The sequence below is a fragment of the Schistocerca nitens genome, chromosome 1 (assembly GCF_023898315.1).
Source record: "Schistocerca nitens isolate TAMUIC-IGC-003100 chromosome 1, iqSchNite1.1, whole genome shotgun sequence".
Lineage (NCBI taxonomy): Eukaryota > Metazoa > Arthropoda > Insecta > Orthoptera > Acrididae > Schistocerca > Schistocerca nitens.
In genome coordinates, this window is record NC_064614.1 from 1,253,713,531 (window position 1) to 1,253,733,722 (window position 20,192).

The following is a 20,192-nucleotide window of genomic DNA, read 5'->3' on the forward strand; positions in this document are numbered from 1 at the left end:
TATGTCTGTAGGTACGAGTATTGGAGCAACAGTCACTGCAAGTGTATTTTCTTCTTGCAGATACCAGTCCGGTTGGAAAATGTGACCTGTACACATTAAAACACGTTGGGGAACTACATATATGAGCACTGAAAACACGCAAACATTATGCCTCACATATTTATTACGTAGACTACAGGACAGTACTGCTTTCATTGGCGCAAAGCGACTACAGCACAGCTCACATACAGTGTGTATGATAAAACTGGGTCTAAAAGCATTTAATCAAGCCCCCCACAAAGTTCGCCATACGCTGCCGAGGACGTGGGAGGCGCTGGATTCTATCTGCATCGTGTTTGCGCACCATGTCTGAATCGGGTTACCTGTAGTCGCACAGCACTTGCAGTACTTCCTCATCCCGGCGTCCCTGTTCTCGCTGTAAACGCTCCGCTTTATGAGATTGTGTGTTGTTGTGCACTATTGATTGCACTGTCCAACATGTGGTGAACGTTGGAACCGACGCCTCCGATTGCCTTCACCCAAGTTTTATCATGTCAGCTGTATGTGTGCTGTGATAATTTTGCCCTATTAGCCTTTAGCCTACCGTAATAAATAAGCTGATGAAAATAAAAATCGCAACGAGGAGAACGACTTCTGCGACATGATGTCTATTCAGATTGCGTACCAGTCACTTAAGGGGATGCATATGAGGCTGCCTTTAAATATATACTGGAATGCTCATGAGCGTTAGCCACCTTTGAGATTGGACGTGTTGAGTTGATGTTAATCAAGAATGCCTCTAAGACGACAGAGATACCCTTGTCAACACGCCACTGAATCTGTACTTAGTCGTGTAGCAGAGCGTCAAGAAGCTAGATTTTCCTTCTGCAATACTTCAAAACACTTGACAAGAATGTAGCCACTATACATTATTGCTGACAGCGATGGTCACGAGAACAAATGGTCGCAAGAAGACCGGACTCCGGACAGACAAGTGGGACTACCGAGAGGGAAGACCATCTTGTCCGGCGTTCGGCTCTGGAACACCGTACTGCACCTGCAGCACCAATTTCAGCATCAGATTACATCGCAATGATATAAAAAATGTTGCAGATTCCTTAGTTCAAGGACGGATAGGAGACAGACTCGCTGCTGCGTGCATTTACTGACACCAAACCACCGCTGTTTCCAACGTCAGTGGTTTCTAGCGTGCAGGGCAGTGTGGAGCCCTGCTGATTATTCTCATGACAACTGATTCTGCCTCGGTGCCAGTGATGGCCGTATGTTGTGAGGGCATGCAACCAACTTGTTGGTGTGCTAGACACACTGGACCTACACTTCGAGTTATGGTCTGGGGTGCGATTTCGTATGACAAGGGGAGCACTCTCGTGGTTATCCCACGCACTCCCACTGCAAAACTGTACGCCAGTCTGGTGATCCGAATTGTTATATTACCATTCTTGAGGATAATTCTAGGGAGTTTTTTCCAGCATAATTACACTCGTCCACATATCGCTGTTGGCTTTCAATATGTTGTACAGAGTGTCGACATAGTACCTTAACCTGGTCGATCACCAGATCGAGCACATAAGGGAAAATGTCGGATGACAACTCCAGCGTCATCCACAAATAGCATTAAACATCTCTGTACCGACCGACCAAGTTCAACAGGCAAGGAACTCCATCCCACAAACTGGCTCAGACATCTGCGTATCACAATGCATGCGCGTTTGCCTGCTTGCATTTAACTTCCTGAGTGTAATACCGGTTGTTAATTTACCAGCGTTTCACATTTGCAATGGTTTATGTGACGTTTACGTTAATCTCTGATCCTACAGTGTTAATCAAAAAATATATTACGTAGGCATGCGTATTTCCGAAATTTCATTACTCTACATTAATTAAGTTTTGTATCGCGAGTTTTTCTCCGCCAATGTAAGTGAGGCACAATGTTCGCGTGTTCATCAGTGTCCTAACATGCAGTTCTCACCTCGGCCTTCCATATGTACATGTCGCATTTTCCAACTGGGATCTTATCTGTTAGTAACGTTAGTGGCGAAGAATTTTGCCGCAACCCTCCTATTAAAAGTGTGCTTAGTGAAGGACGACGTGTTACCAACTGAATATTGTCTTAACCCGTCATACACTGTCAGTTCAAGCGGCATCAGTATTTTCAGTAAAAAACCCATACACAAATACTGTATCAATATACTCCACATATGTAAATATGTGTGGCGTTCCTGAGCAATATGAATCAACTAGCTAACAAATCACAATCACAGTTGCAATAGACAATTACGAAAACTAAAGCGCAGCTTCGCAAGTTTAACTTCAGAACAAAAATGACAAACCAATATCAGTTATAGTATCAACACGTAAAATGGAAACTTGTCTCTCTAATTTGCTCTGTGTCGATAACCAATTTAAACTGGGTAACACTATACAGAGTATTTTATTCGCATTACTCTATACCGTACCTCCTAAAATATGTTCTATTCTACTTCATACACTGTGTGTATTATGTATGCACTCCAAGTTCCTCTGAAAAAGGTGATATAACATGTTCATTATTTGTTCGTCATACTGACCGAATGTGTAGTCTAAACTAAAATTTATATTGTCTGCTATTCATACTGTGTTTTACTAAGAGAAAAAGGCTAAGATATCACCCATTCTGTTAGTTTGCTCTTGTAAGTCTTTTACGGTCTGTGACTGATTTATAGTGTCGTAGACAAATCTCAAAGCTTATATTTACTCTCCGTGAACTTTAATTCTCCTTCCACATTACTCTCTGTCTTCCACGTCCATTCAAATGGTGATTCTTAGGGGAAAGTTTTGTAGTAGTTTTCTTGATAAGCTTTCTAGACATTTTCGAGGGTGCTGAATCCGAAGTTTCAATGTCTGACCAATACTACGGCGGTAAATGGGTACAAAATAGAAAAAAAAGAATAAAAGGACTTTTTGGGTTTTTTGCTTATAACTCGAAAAAACGCAATTTTCAGCGAAGTTGACTGTTTTTGAGAATAAAAAGGATAATCTTTCCCACAAAATAGATCCATGTGACTTTTTTTTTTTGCAAGATCAACCTTATGGCTGGAAAAAGCATGCTGAAATTAAATTTCGGGCGCCGCCACCTAAATGCAACACGTCATCCCTGAACACGAAAAGACGTTCGTTCAAACGGAAAAATAACTTCTACAATTAAAAAGTGATCAAATAACTTATGAAAATGGTATAATAATAATTTTAGATGAATTTTGGTATAAATAATAATTGTCATTATATATTATTTAGTAATTTAAAGAAATTTCAAAGCTGTTTCATCCTCTTCACGCTTCGCAAACCACTACCGTCGTCTTTACTTGAATCTTCTGCAAAATCAGAAAATGCGTTATATGGGTATGTTACAGCCAAAGAAGATAATGCACTAATAATTTCAGTTCATACTAGACAGTACGTGAAAACTGGAGTCGAAACCAATTGACAGTGTGTGTAGCGATAATGTGGTCACTGGATTAGCACAGCCTTATTACGATAACAACAATGTGAAATATGGCTTACATTCGTCTGCAGCAGTCCTCTTTTCAGTCTTCTGTTCGTCCTCTACTCTCAACACGGCTTCTTCTAAATCTTGATAATCGAGGTCGCTCACATTCTATGAAACCATATCGCAGCTGATGCAGAGCGTCAAACAGTGGAGGCCTGTTTATCAGGAGCTACGACAGTAGCAATCATATCCTGCCTCCGGCAAGCGTTCACAAGAGGAAAAGAACCATTACTCATTGAGCATTTAGACGTGAATGCAGTAAAAGCATATGGACGCGTTTTCTTTGACCCAGCTCTCCTCTCTCAAAAGTGATTTGTTAACACTTGAAACACATAAAAAAAATGCTACAGATAAATGCTGCTCGAAGTAAACTGGCAATAACTAAATTACGAAAACTAATTGACGAGCTGGGTGTTGATATGGTATGTTTGCCAGACAATTTATTCGCTGCAAAAAACTCATAAAATTCAAATATGTCCATAGTATATACTACTGGCCATTATAATTGCTACGCCACGAAGATAACTTGCTACAGACGCGAAATTTAACTGACAGGAAGAAGATGCTGTGATATGCAAATGTCTAATTACTACACAAGGTTGCCGCCGCAGGCGACACCTACAACGTGCTGACACGAGGAAAGTTTCCAATCGATTTCTCATACACAAACAGCGGTTGACCGGCGTTGCCTTGTGAAATGTTGTTGTGATGCCTCGTGTAAGGAGGAAAAATGCGTCCATCGCGTTTCCGACTTCGATAAAGGTTGGATTGTAGTCTATCGCGGTTGCGGTTTATCGTATCGCGACATTGCTGCTCCCGTTGGTCGAGATCCAATGACTGTTAGCAGAATATGGAATCGGTGGGTTCAGGAGGGTAATACGGGACGCCGTGCTGGATCCCAACGGCCTCTTATCACCAGCAGTCGAGAGACAGGCATCTTATCCACATGGCTGTAACGGATCGAGCAGCCACGTCTCGATCCCTGAGTCAACAGATGGGGACGTTTGCAAGACAACAACAATCTGCACGAACAGTGACGACGTTTGTAGCAGCATGGACTATCAGCTCGGAGACCATGGGTGCGGGTACCCTTGACGCTGCATCACTGACAGGAGCACCTGCGATGGTGCACTCAACGACGAACCTGAGTGCACGAATGACACTACGTGATATTTTCGTATGAATCCAGGTTCTGTTTACAGCATCATGGTCGCGTCCGTATTTAGCGACATCGAGGTGAACGCACATTGGAAGCGTGTATTCGTCATCGCCATACTGGCGTATCACCTGGCGAGTTTGTATGGGGTGCGATTGGTTACACGTCTCGGTCACCTCTTGTTGGCGTTGACGGCACTTTGAACAGTGGACGTTACATTTCAGATGTGTTACGAACCGTGGCTCTACCCTTCATTCGATCCCTGCAAAACCTTACATTTCAGCAGGATAATGCACGGCCGCGTGTTGCAGGTCCTGTACGGGCCTTTCTGGACACAGAAAATGTTCGACTGCTGCCCTGGCCAGCACAATCTCCAGATCTCTCACCAATTGAAAACGTCTGGTCAAGGGTGGCCGAGCAACTGGCTCGTCACAATACGCCAGTCACTACTCTTGATGAACTGTGGAATCGTGTTGAAGCTGCATGGGCAGCTGTACCTCAGGATCTATGCACCCAAATTGCGTGAAAATGTAATCAGATGTCAATTCTAGTATATAATATATTTGTCCAATGAATACCCGTTTATCATCTGCGTTTCTTCTTGGTGTAGCAATTTTAATGGCTACTGGTGACCTGGTGACATGACATTTAGAAAGCCACGAAACTAGTTGTGTAAATTATTCAAAATTATTTATGTCATTGTTTGAGAATTTTTCACATGTACTGATTATTTTCTAATTCTCTTGTGCAACATCACGACTGGGAATAAAATAACCAGAGTCAAAAATCCTGATATATAAAGTAACCAATTCAAAAGGGAATTAAAAGTGAAACCGGAATTTACGGAAAGCTTTCTAAATACGCTGTTTGTTTCATCGCAGTAAAGTTAAGACCGCTACGCAACCGCTTACTTAGCTATGCTTGGTACCGTCTCCTGCGCAGTAATTAGACATCCGTCTCCTTAATTTCAGGAATTTTACGTAATGGGTAGCCAGAGGAAAGTTTAATGTTTCTGTGTCATAACATTTTGTGCGTCATAAAAGTAGCTAAATAACGCTTGACGACACGTAAATCGCAAATTTAAATTCACAAAAATAATATATTTCAATTTTCTGTATTTCAAAAATTGTAAGTGTAATATTCAAATAGAACGGCTCAAAAATCAGTTTCCATGATTGATGACAATGGAGAAAACGCAATGAGCGAAGATGGTGTGCAATTGCAGGACAGAACATCTGAAGTACCAGCACCATGTCTTCCACAATTAGTCGCATCAGGGATGAACATGACCGAAATGACAAGTGCTAGTGAGTTTACACAGAGCTCTAACTCTGATGATACGTTGATGACAATGGATGAAACTACATCACGTATCTCCGTGAGCAACATTCTGTTCGCATTGGAAAATATAGAAAGCACAGATAACATGATTTTTGACGACACTTTACCGTCACCCAATATACGAAATTCAAATGTTGATTTGCAGGGTACAGTTGTCAACAACCAAAGTACATTAAATAGCAGCAAAATAGCGCACTTGCCGCGATATTTCTAAAACATGATAGCTTGAGCACCGAAATAAAAAATACAAACACCAATTAGCGAACGGATATAAATACAAAATTTGATAGTATGTCGCAAAACCTTAATATAGTCATACAAGACATAAACCACATACAGCAAGAGCAAAAACAAGTTTTAAGAGATTTTCAGGATACACTCACACAGAAGATCAGTGATTTGACGAAGGATTTTCGAAAGGAGATGAATGTAAAATTTAAAGAAATGGAGAAAGTTAAAACAAGATGTTCGAATGGTTCAAATAGCTCTGAGCACTATGGGACTCAACATCTGAGGTCATCAGTCCCCTAGAACTTAGAACTACTTAAACCTAATTAACCTAAAGACATCACACACATCCATGCCCGAGGCAGGATTCGAACCTGAGACCGTAGCAGTCACGCGGTTCCGGACTGAAGTGTCTAGAACCGCACGGCCACCGCGGCCGGCAAAACAAGATGTACTTTCCGAAGTAAACAATGACATTACGGGTATAAAACAGAAATTAGACACTCTTAACGAGCAGAATGATACAGTAGAGCATCAAATAAAAGCGACGAAAGATACACACACGAAGCTGGATGCTATACAATTAAATTCCACAGTATAGAACATCTCTACCGTAGTAAACAAACTGCACAAGGATTACGAAAATATACCAGCAGCAATATATGAACTCACTTTAAAAGTAGCATCACTTGAAACCGAATCAGTCTATCCCAAAAAGGAAAGACACAAAATTAATGAAAATTTATCAGACGTAATTTCACAAGCTTAAGCAGGTACTTTAGACAAAATCAGTACCGCAGCGGAAAAGGTAGTGAAGCAATGTAAATTAATCAATGATGTAGTTGAAAATGTTATTCAGCAAAAGGAACACCTCGTTGGAAGCTACGGAGCACAGGATACGAAACTACTTAGGTGAAACTGATACAGAGCCACCAGTTGTACACATAAACAAAGTGCCAGCCACAGCAAACCAAAGTAATGTATGCACACAGATCAGTGCAAACCCTACAAACAATGTCAATGGTAATGACAGACAAAAACGTTTAAGTTTACATGGCATAACGCCAGAAGCAGTACCTAGGAGAAGTGTAAATCATTATGACTGCTATGTAAACTCAGCACAAAATTTAAACAGCTAGTCCACCATATTTTCTGACGAAGGTCTGATAAGTCACCGTCGATTTCTAACATTTACGAGTGAAGGTAAGAAATGAAACATGTTGTTTTTATTAGTGCTTTTCGACCTGTGTTTCCTAGAAATTGGACGGAAGCACAAAAGAGCAGGGTTCTTATTGGATACACGCAAGCCGATGTACTTTTGTGAGCAACCGAGGTAGCTGAGCGTTGTACCACATACACTACTGGAAATTGAAATAAGAACACCGTGAATTCATTGTCCCAGGAAGGGGAAACTTTATTGACACATTCCTGGGGTCAGATAAATCACATGATCACTCTGACAGAACCACAGGCACATAGACACAGGCAACAGAGCATGCACAATGTCGGCACTAGTACAGTGTATATCCACCTTTCGCAGCAATGCCGGCTGCTATTCTCCCATGGAGACGATCGTAGAGATGCTGGATGTAGTCCTGTGGAACGGCTTGCCATGCCATTTCCACCTGGCGCCTCAGTTGGACCAGCGTTCGTGCTGGACGTGCAGACCGCGTGAGACGACGCTTCATTGCATTGTCCTGTTGTAACAGCAAGTTCCCTTGCCGGTCTAGGAATGGTAGAACGATGGGTTCGATGACGGTTTGGATGTACCGTGCACTATTCAGTGTCCCCTCGACGATCACCAGTGGTGTACGGCCAGTGTAGGAGATCGCTCCCCACACCATGATGCCGGGTGTTGGCCCTGTGTGCCTCGGTAGTATGCAGTCCTGATTGTGGCGCTCACCTGCACGGCGCCAAACACGCATACGACCATCATTGGCACCAAGGCAGAAGCGACTCTCATCGCTGAAGACGACACGTCTCCATTCGTCCCTCCATTCACGCCTGTCGCGACACCACTGGAGGCGGGCTGCACGATGTTGGGGCGTGAGCGGAAGACGGCCTAACGGTGTGCGGGACCGTAGCCCAGCTTCATGGAGACGGTTGCGAATGGTCCTCGCCGATACCCCAGGAGCAACAGTGTCCCTAATTTGCTGGGAAGTGGCGGTGCGGTCCCCTACGGCACTGCGTAGGATCCTACGGTCTTGGCGTGCATCCGTGCGTCGCTGCGGTCCGGTCCCAGGTCGACGGGCACGTGCACCTTCCGCCGACCACTGGCGACAACATCGATGTACTGTGGAGACCTCACGCCCCACGTGTTGAGCAATTCGGCGGTACGTCCACCCGGCCTCCCGCATGCCCACTATACGCCCTCGCTCAAAGTCCGTCAACTGGACATACGGTTCACGTCCACGCTGTCGCGGCATGCTACCAGTGTTAAAGACTGCGATGGAGCTCCGTATGCCACGGCAAACTGGCTGACACAGACGGCGGCGGTGCACAAATGCTGCGCAGCTAGCGCCATTCGACGGCCAACACCGCGGTTCCTGGTGTGTCCGCTGTGCCGTGCGTGTGATCATTGCTTGTACAGCCCTCTCGCAGTGTCCGGAGCAAGTATGGTGGGTCTGACACACCGGTGTCAATGTGTTCTTTTTTCCATTTCCAGGAGTGTAGAAAAAGTACTTCAAAGATTTACAAAGTATGGAGTGACAGCAAATCTAAAGAAATCTAGCTTTGGTGAAGAACAAGTGAAATTTTTAGGACATATCATATCAGAACAGGATATATTACCAGACCCAAAGAAACTAGATGCCATACGTAATTGCCCACCCCCAGGGAATAGAAAACAATTGATAGCATATCTAGGACTAACTTCCTTTTTCCGAAAACACATACCACAGCAGCTTACGAATAGCGATGCCCTACTTAAGCTGTTGAAAACGAATAAGCCTTGGTTATGGGATGAGAGATGCCAAAAGGACTTGACCAAAATTAAAAATTCATTAATACCAGCAAATATTTTGAGTCATGTTGACATGTCCAAGGGCATTTGTTTAAGCACGGACGCCTCCTGTCAGGGGCGGGGGCATGTTTGTTCCAGATACAAGAAGAAGAAGGAAAAACCGTACCGAAAGTCATCAGCTTTGAGAGCAGAACATTATCAGAGGCGGAAAGATCACATTCGGTATCAGAACTGAAAGTTTAGCAGTAATTTGGGTGTTTAATAAATTTGAATATTTTCTTTGGGCAAAAACACTAAAGTTTGTTGTGATCACCACCCTATCTCTTTTCTCTTAACATGTAAACTGTTACACTGAGGATTAGCGAGATGGTGTTTGTACCTGCAGGAACTTAATTTTAAGTCATAATGTTATTTCAGATGCATTATCCAGATTACCGCAGGGACGAGACGAGTTCAGTGAACTGTCTGAACACGATTAGGAAATCCGTACGTTATTAATGCAAAGTAGTACACAAAAATCAGACGACAAAAATTTTTGTACACAAGTGGGAATAATACAACAGTAAAACAACAGGTGGAAGAAGGTAATACAAAATCTTAACCGGAATGCAAACCACAAGGTTAGTAAATGGTATTATTTATACAAAGTCGTTTTGTTCCATCGGAAGCACGAAAGTTCTAAACATTGGTGTGTATGCCCTCCAGAGGAATATATCGACTAATTTATCAAACACACACACGAAGTATGAGGACACCACGGAGTAACAAAATCTACAGACAAGATTTCCAAACTTTGTTACTTTCCTAATTTACGACGAATTGTTTCAAAAATATTAAAAAAGGGTGCTATTTGCCAAAGAACAAAACCATCCAATATGTCAAAATTTACAGAACTACACGCTATACTAACCAAAGCTCCACTGGGAATGGTTTCTCTGGATATGGCAGGGCCATATCCTAGAGCAAAAGGTAGTGTCACATACGTAATAGCTCTGTATGATATTTTCACAAAATACATTAAACTTTATGCTATCAAAACCACTATAGCCAGTAATATCATAAGGAGAATTGAAGAGGATTATGTACGAAGAGTAGAGAAACCAAAAGTCATATTAACAGACAATGAAGCCCATTTCCTAGGAAGAAAATGGAAACAATTCATGAGCACACAGGACATTAAACACACCTTGGTAAGTTTTTTCCACCCAGAAGAAGTCCCGTTGAGAGGGTGTTTAAGGAATTCAATAGATATATAAGGACTTACGCTCACAGTAAACATTCACGATTGACTGAATATGTGATTCCATTTATGCAAATAGTAAACAGTCTCCCCCACTCTTCCACAGGTGTCACTCCTAATGAACAATCTGACGATTGGGAATCGCCCATACCAAAATTACCTACTAAAGAGTTAACTTTACAGGATAAAATCAAACAAGCAGTATTACACTACAGATTAGAGCAGGATACAGAAAGAGAATATGGAACAAAAAGTTAAAACGAGTTACACATTTTTTCGAAGGGCAGCGAGTCCTCTAGAGAACACATCCGAAATCGACAAAGATCGGTAAGTTGAACAAAAAATGGCAATTACCATACTCAGGGCCCTATATTATTACGAAAATACCTTATCCTGGAACTTATAGGTTGGTATATGAAAGAAATGGGAAAGAAAAAGGTCTCCAAACTCACAAAGACTTAAAAGCTTTTCACGAGTAGTGACACAATGTAACAGCAGTTCTCTTGTCATAAAATATATTTATAAGTAATATCATAGTTTTATAAATAAGAAATTTTTCCATGTGTATTTTAAATGAAAAGAGTATAAACTCAAGTGATTTTGCTTGTTTTGTAAGCAAAGAGAAACATTTGTTTGGGAGGAAGTGAAAAAACACAGATTGACGCGAAGCAGCGTACGACTCAGCCGTGCGCACTCAACAATGCATGTTTATGTCAGTACCATGGAAGAGATATTGACCTTGAGCAAGCCCAAGAGGCTAACTCGCGGCGGAACCAATAGAAACTCGAAGCTGCACAAGAATTAAGCCCAATCTCAAAAGAAATAATAACACGTAACAGCTATATTTACTATCAGAGAACGAAGGAATATAATATTACATTTATATCAACATACGAAGTTGCGTCAATGCTAAAATATATACATTGTAACTAGAATTAAAAGAAATCAATGATTCATAAAGTAAAATCCTAATGTAAATGTTTTTCTCTGCTTCTACCTAGAAAAATATTAAACTCTCGTAACTGAAGCAAGCATGAGTGGAAAATAATATGCGGACTCATTAAATGCACGTATAGTAACACGATGTAAATGAATGTAAATAAGTTACTTGTATTTATGTACAAAGGAATTTTATTCGAATTAACAAACAAAGTGAACTAACCAGTAACTGTAATAGGAGAAGGCATTTTGCAATGTTTTAGTATTTAAGAATTATCCACGTTTGACACAAATAATTGGTGGAATGTCAACTTTGGATATAAGCCATTGTAATATTCATAGTTATGTCAAAATGTTTATGTGAATTTTATGTGTATGTCGAGCCATATGTAAACGATGGACTTGGAAAACTAACAGAAAGCGAAAAATCTCAAGGGCTAACAACAATTTTTACGCCAAAGTAAGTGCCGAAATAGATAGTGGTATCCAACCACGTGTGCCATAGTGATGTCATGCTACGCAACGTCTGATTTATTAATCAGCAACAATTGTGCAAGCATCACTTACCTTGTCGTCGGGTGTTGATGTGCAGTATTCACCCACTGGAAATGTAGATACGACGGAGAAGATTCTTCTTGGGCCGTATCAAAGGTGATTTATCTGCCGCAGCATCAGCTCTTGAGGATAAACGCACATGCATCGCAGTCACAATGGAAGACCACGCCACAGCAAATTTTCCGACAGATAATACGGCACTCGGAGTGAAAATGACAATAAAATTGCGAGTGGCGACAGTACCCAATAATATGTGGAACAAACTAACGGTTGTTGCACAGTCAACAAACACATTTAGCGCGCGTGTGCACAGAGACTGGCAATGCTGCCAAAGAGACAAGTAACCGCTCTTGGAGCTCCCTCATGTAAATACTGGGTAAAGTATCATTCCATATCTAAGTTGTAAGACAGGGTTGTAGCCTCTCCCCGATGTTATTCAATCTGTAGATTGAGCAAGCAGTAAAGGAAACAAAAGAAAAATTCGGAGTAGGTATTAAAATCCATGGAGCAGAAATAAAAACTTTGAGGTTCGCCGATGACATTGTAATTCTGTCAGAGACAGCAAAGGACTTGGAAGAGCAGTTGAATGGAATGGACAGTGTCTTGAAAGGCGGATATAAGATGAACATCAATAAAAGCAAAACGAGGATAATGGAATGTAGTCGAATTAAGTCGGGTGATGCTGAGGAAATTAGATTAGATTAGATAGACCAAGAGATGAATACACTAGGCAGATTCGGAAGCATGTAGGTTGCAGTAGGTACTGCGAGATGAAGCAGCTTGCACAGGATAGAGTAGCATGGAGAGCTGCATCAAACCAGTCTCAGGACTGAAGACCACAACAACAACAATCTAAGTTGTGTGTTTCCCTATAAGACAATGTATAATTAAAACAAGCTGACATATCCAACCCAAAAATACAAAGTGAAATACAGTGACAAATACAGGTCATTGCACCCCATGCGGCACAAATTTATATTTAAGTTGTACAAGTGTATACAAAACAATGTTCGCCTCCATTGCATGTCACCGCACAGTGTGGGGACAATTGTATAGGTTCATAAGCAAAAGCCTCAACAATCTATGACAAAAATTTAAAACCAATGATAATAATTATTAGCGCGGCCACTGTAAGCGTCGATAAAGATATATTTTCCTATGCCGGTAGGTGAATAACAAATGATAAAGAAAACTCCTTTCAATTCTTTTGTCAATTAATAGAGAGACTCTGTCCTTAGTTCTCTTGGAGAGAAGACATTTTTCTTGTCAATCAATGTGTTGTCTGAATAATAATCCTCTGAAAATACTAAGTCTGAAAATTAGTTTTTTTTTTGCGAAACCACAAAAGTTTTCTTTTATACACACGGCCAAGAGACAAATACTTATGGCGGAGGAATATGAATATAACCAAGGAAACCAGACGTAAGTTCACGACACCACTGGCTCAAAAGTGAAAGACAATTAATTCGCTGGAAAAAACTCATAAAAATCAAATATGTCCATGGTATACAATCAATTAGCCATACTGTAGAGGCAATAAGCTCCACATTTTCTTGCGGATATGGTGACAGTTATCGGCCATGATGAAACAATGTCTACCATTGTCACTACAGGAAGGGAATTCACTGTGACAAAAGTTGCAAGGTTGTGTGATAAGCACATGGTCACAGTAGAAGTGAAGGACGCATAGACAAAGTGCGTTGTAGTAAGTATGTACAAGCAGTATTCTCATCCCGTCGTATCTGACGTAGATAAACGCTGGGCGTTTGTTCTATACGGCTGATGTGTGTGTGTGCACTTGTGGCAACAGACAAGAATGCAAAATCCTCTCTGTGGCACAGTAGGCAAACTGACGAACGAGGTGAGATACTACACGGCGCAGTAAAGGAAAAGTGCCTCATTGTCTTCAATCTAGAAGGACTGCGGAGTGCATTCGAGGGATTAGCAGGTGTAGCCAGAAAAATAGACGTCACTTCCGCAAACATCATGGTAGCAATTAAGATTAATATTTGGCAAGCGCTGCAGTACCTCAGATCTGGTGACCATAATGCAATGGTCACCGAAGGGGGAAAAGACAATAACACAAGAAGCCAAGCAGAGGAACGCAGGATTGCATTAGACATAAGGAACACGGATTGGTATAGTTGACTTGCCTACCTTTCAGAATCTCCAATGGATCGCTTTAGATACGTGTACAGTTGAGTGGGCAACTACGAACTGAACTTTTGCAAAGGGGACAGGAAACTTATTTTCACAAGAAGACGTTAAAAAGTCAGGCTACAAACCCTTGCAGCCCAGAACATTTTACGGTGAGGCGAAGGGGATGACTGAGAAAAAGAGCTTAACAACATGCTCTAGGGCAAATTGAGCGCACAGCTAGGCGCCATGAGTACAGAGCAGCTTAGACGCGCTGCAAAACGTTGCTTCAGAAAAGTAAAAGAATCTACTGGGAGAAATTTCTACAAAGGCTACTGCAGTGTGACATAGGTGCAAGACCGTATAAATTATTGACTAAAAAGGTTAAGGGATCTACAACCATCTCCACAATTCGTAAGGGGGATGGCTCAATGACGGCTGGACGGAGGGAGTCAGCAGAGTATCTGCTGATCGCCCTACCTCCTGATGATGATAACGCAAATACAGATACTGAAATAAATGCACTGCTTCGAAGTGAACTAGATAATGAAAATCAGACGTTGGTGATACCTTTCGCTCAAGAAGAATTCGCTGTCGCAGATGTTCAAGTTCAAAACTGGAAAGACACAAGTTCCGGATGGCATCTTCCCAGGTGTCGTGCGAACGGTAGGTCTATTGTCAGCGCCATATTTTACTAACCGAGCCGTTCCGAATAGACAGGATCCCAGCGATATGAAAAACAGCTAGAGCAGTAGTGACTAAAAATGGAAAGGATAAAGATCCGGCATCGCCGAAAAGCTAAAGACCTATTTTTTCTTAAGGACATCTTCTTTACGCCAATGACTGTTATAAGGTTTTATTACTCTATTGCAATTTCGACCTTAGGCAATTATCAGGTGCTGATATTACGGCTATAAGCTATGGCGACGTAATGTAAGCACTTGATAATGGTCTAAGGCCGAAAATGCATTAGTGTAATTAAAACCAATAGCAGTCGGTGGCGTAAACATAATGTCCTTCAAAAACATTTTTATGACTGTGAATCCCAGCTACAACAAGTGTATTGAAGCTCTATTTGCTTATTAAACATCTTGGCCAAAGTTCAGGAATGTCTGCTATGTGATGGGTTTCAGGCGCACAGGGAGCTCTTGGGTCTAAGCCAATGCCAATATGGATTCAGAAACGGGAAGTCTATATTTATTTATTTATTTTTTTATTTATTTATTTAACCTGATCAGATTAGGGCCATCAGGCCCTCTCTTACATCGGACCAGTGTTCCACACATGCAGCATTTCACACATCAGAGTTACATCATGAACATAGTTTCAATGAGAAAATTAGCTTACTCTAGTGACAATATGAATAAAGAGTAGTGACTAAGACCTAATAAAGTAAATGCGGAAGTATTTTTACAACAGTTCCTATACATACAGATTATGATAAAAGCAATAATAATAACAGTAAAACAAAAAAATCAAATAATAATGATAAACATGACTAAGACATAATAAAGTAAATGCTGGCAGTATTTTTACATCACGTGCTATACATACAGATTATGGTGAAAGCAATAATAATAACAGTAAAAAAAATCAAATAATAATGACAAACATGGGAAAGATTGGCAATAGTAATGAAGGTTTGTGCAGATGTACATTAATATCTTGGTGTGTAAAGTAGATGTTTACTAGTATAGCGAGTTTTGGGTAAGGGAGGTTTAAGGAGGGGGAAAGAGGGAACTAATGAGGTGAAGTGCACTCATGTACAGAGGAAGGCATTACTGTTGCTTAAGTAGATACGTCATTAACTGTTTTTTGAAGCCGGTCATGTTTTTAAGTTCTCTAACATAACGAGGGAGGTTATTCCAGAGTCGGGTTCCCGCTACTGTAAAGGACTTGGAGAAGGTGACTGAGCCATGCAGTGGAACGGAGAGGATTTTATTGTAATGGGAACGTGTGTTTCTGTCATGTTGTTCCGACATGAGCGTTAGGGACGAGGAGAGATATGAGGGACAGTGTACATTTATAAGGCAGTAGATGAGACAGAGTGTATGGAAATCTCTGCGTTTGTCTGCACGCAGCCAGGACAATTTTGCATATGCTGGTGAAATGTGATCAAAAAGTCGAACGTCACAGATATATCGGACGCAGGCATTCGTGACCAGTTCTAGACGTCGGGAATTTTCCTGAGAGAGGCCTTGTAGGATAATATCGCTGTAGTCAATGACTGGGAGTATAAGCGTTTGTACTAATTTCTTTTTCAGATCGAAAGGGAAGAGTTTTTTATATTTTTGTAGGACATGAAGGGATGCTGATGCTTTTTTGCACACTGCAGTTACGTGCTCTGTCCAATTTAGATTTTCATCTATTATTACTCCCAAACTCTTTGCTGAGGGAGAGAATTTAATATTTGTTCCATTTAGGATAAGAGGTGGTACGGATTCCCGATGTTTTGGGTTGATGAGCTTAGAGTGACCAACAAGTACCGCTTGGGTTTTAGATGGGTTTAGTTTTAGACCTATGTCCTGTGCCCATTTTGACAGTGCATCGAGGTCAGTATTGAAATTTTCAATAGCTTTCTTGAGATTGCTTGGTTTCGCACTTAGATACAACTGAAGGTCATCAGCATACATATGGTATTTGCAATAGGTCAGGACCGATGACACATCATTGACATAAAGAGAGAAGAGTATAGGACCTAATACTGAGCCTTGGGGAACGCCTGACACTACCTGCCGCCATTGTGATTTTATATTCCCAGACAGGACGCGTTGCTGACGAGACGTCATGTATGAGCGAAACCATTGCACTGCGCTTGGTGAGAAATTTAGACCGCTAAGTTTGGCTAGTAAGATGTCGAAGTCGACAGTATCAAATGCTTTGCTGAAATCTAAGAAGCAAATGATAGTCGTTTCTTGTCTGTCCATGGCAAGTTTCAGGTCATCTGTCACCTTTATCAGAGCGGATGTTGTGCTTCGATGTTTACGGAAACCTGATTGGTATTCGTCTAGTAGGTTGTTAGTAGTTAGGTAGTTGGTGAGCTGGTCATGAACTATATATTCTAAGGCCTTTGATAGTGCGGGAAGAAGGCAGATGGGGCGGTAGTCAGAGGGTGCTGTGGCGATGTCCTTTTTAGGCAGTGGCTTAATTTGTCCCAGTTTCCAGGCCTCAGGGAAAACACTTGTGATTAATGAATCGTTGAAAATGTCTGTTATAGAGGGCAGTAGTTGGTCAATAATAAGTTTTACCATCTGGATAGTCATACCATCATGTCCAGGAGATGCTGATCTAATCCGCATTATGGCTTTCTTGACAGTACTGCAAGTGACGTGCTGCAGATAGAATTTTTCTTTGCTACAGTCGTTCATCCCCATGAAGTAATCAATGATTTTCTGTTTTTTTTGCGGATCAATTTTGGTTGCAGGTAATGTGAAGAATCGGTTTAGTTCTTCAGCTGGGACGATGGGATTTTCTGCAACTTTTATTTTGCCTAAACCGAGACTACGGAGATTTTTCCACAGGATAGCTGGTCTACATCTATTGTCAGCTAATGTACGGGCATGTCTGAGCTTAGCGTTTCTCACCGCTTGACTGACTTTGTTTCGTTTCTGCTTGTATACAGCGTGATTTTCAGGTGTAGGGTGCATCTTGTATGCTCGATGTGCAGCATCTCTGAGATTCATGAGCTGTTTTAGTTCATCAGTCAGCCAAGGTGCAGGTTGCCTTTTTACTTTTCTGGTCTTTATTGGAGCATATTTGTCATATAGTTGAGTAATTTTGTTAGTGAAATCGTGGAGTTTGTCGTTTATGTCCATGAGAGGAGTAGAGGTCATCCCCCAAACTATTTCTTGTGCCTCAGTTTCGAGTTCAGGCAAATTTATGCGTTTGAGGTCTCGGTATGTAGACAGTTTTTGTTTCTTTCTAGGGCATTCTAGTGAATACGTCATGGAAATGATGTCATGGGCAGACATGCCAGGCGCAGATATTTGAGAGGTGCGGATTATTCTGTTCGGAGATTTCGTTGCGAATATATCTATGAAAGTGTGACTGGTAGTCGTGTGATGAGTAGGTGCCAGCTGAAGTAGCGTCATATTTGAGGAAGAAAGCATCCTCTTAAATTTCCCAGTGGAAGGACTATTGCACAGAAAATTAATGTTAGTGTCACCAGCTATAATTACATGTTCATATGACGATTCGAGACTAGAGAGGGCAGTTTCGAAGCAGGCGAACCCACCTACTTTAGGAGGTTTGTAAAGGACACATATTAAGCACTTTCTGTTAAGTGATTTGATCTCTATGAACATATATTCCACTTGTTTATCCACATTGTTGTCGGATGTGTGTAGTACTGTAGGTGACAAATCAGTGCGTATGTACGCCCCTACTCCGCCCCCTCGTCTGTTGCATCTGTCGTGCCTGAGAAAGATATAGCCATCTAGGTTTACGGAAGTTGTAGGAATACTTGGTTTGAGCCAAGTCTCTGACAAAAGTATTACGTGTATATCAGCAGTTTGAAATATATGTCTGAACTCGTCGAAGTGAGCTGGCAGAGACTGGACATTTGCATGTGCAATATGCAGCTTGGTGCGTTCGGGTGTTGATTGCCCGAGGAGGCTGCCTACAGATGTTTGCGGGTCGTGGTTGGCGGTAACAAGAGGGTCTGGCATGAGGAATGCGGAAGGCGTGTGAAGGAGAGGGGGGTGAGGGAGTGTCCTCCCAGCTCTGTGCAGTGAAAGCGGCCGGGAGGGGGAGGGGGTAGGTCCCCGGGGAGACAACGGGATCTGCGGCCAAGGTCAGCGAGGTCTGCAACGGTTCTGGAAGTAGCCGTGGGCTGGCAGGGGAAGGAATTTCGCTAAACACAACGGGAGTAATCTGCACGTTATGACAGAGTGTGATATTAATTGCACTTATGAGGATAACAACTAAAGTATGATGGTGGGTTGCTAATTAAGGATGGAAGTGAGACTACCTTATGTAATAATTAACAAAATTACATGAGAAAAACAATTAAAAATGAAAATAGTTATGTGGAGAAACGAAAAGTTGATAATACAAATAATAACAAATATTACACGAGAAAAAATAATTAGAGATAAAAAAATAGTTATGTAGAGAAACGAACAATTTGATAATACATTAGTTACGATATGGTTGACAGTGTAAACAATATAAACATACAGGTTAGTGGCAGCAAGGTTAGACATGATTTAGCTTCTAAGGCACAGGCTTTCGAGTTCATTAACACTGCAAATTGTTTTCTTTCCGTTTTCGGTCTTAACCATTATCCTGCCGTCATTTGTCCATACGTTATGTAGCCCAAATTTCGAAATCGCGCTCTTCAAAATGTTTAGTCTTTCAGAGGTCAGATCCTCGCGTACTGTCAGACCCGACTTCGCGAGATTCTTCTTTGCTCTGAAGATTTCAGATCTTTTCCTATACGACATAAATTTCACTATTATAGGTCTTGGTTTTGTAGAACCTGGCGACTTACGACCCACTCTATGACTTCTGTCAATGTCACTCAGAGTCACCTGCACGCCTAGCTTTTCTTGGACAAGGTTTATCACAAGTTCATCTGTGTTCTCTCTGCTGCTCTCTGGAATGCCGAACAGTCTGAGATTATTGCGTCTCTGATATTGTTCGAGCTCGTCCGTCTTCTCCATCAATTTCTGTTCGGGCAGTCGTGCTTTCTCCTCACTTGCTTTTAACGATGTGTCCAGTGCACGGATCTCGCTCGCATTCGCCTCCAGAGTTTTCTGTATTTTGTCCGTCACTGCTGCAGTGACGGCATCAGTGATGGTTTGAACAACGAGCCCGAGCGCCTCCTTAGCCTGCAGCGCGGCACTCACCTCAGCCTTCACGAGAGCGGCGATGTCAGCGATCCCGGGCGGAGCGGCCGCAACTCCCGGTGTGGACTCCACGCCTGCGCTGTCGCCGGCCTGGCCGTTGGCTGCACTGCGCGTTGTTCGGCGATTTTCCATTTTTAGTGCGATTCCGTGTAATTGGTGCTCAGTATGTGATGTAAAATACGACACTCGGCAGTATATATACGGCTTTAGTATATGTAGACTAGCCTAAATGCTTAAAACACCTCCAGATTTCACGTAAA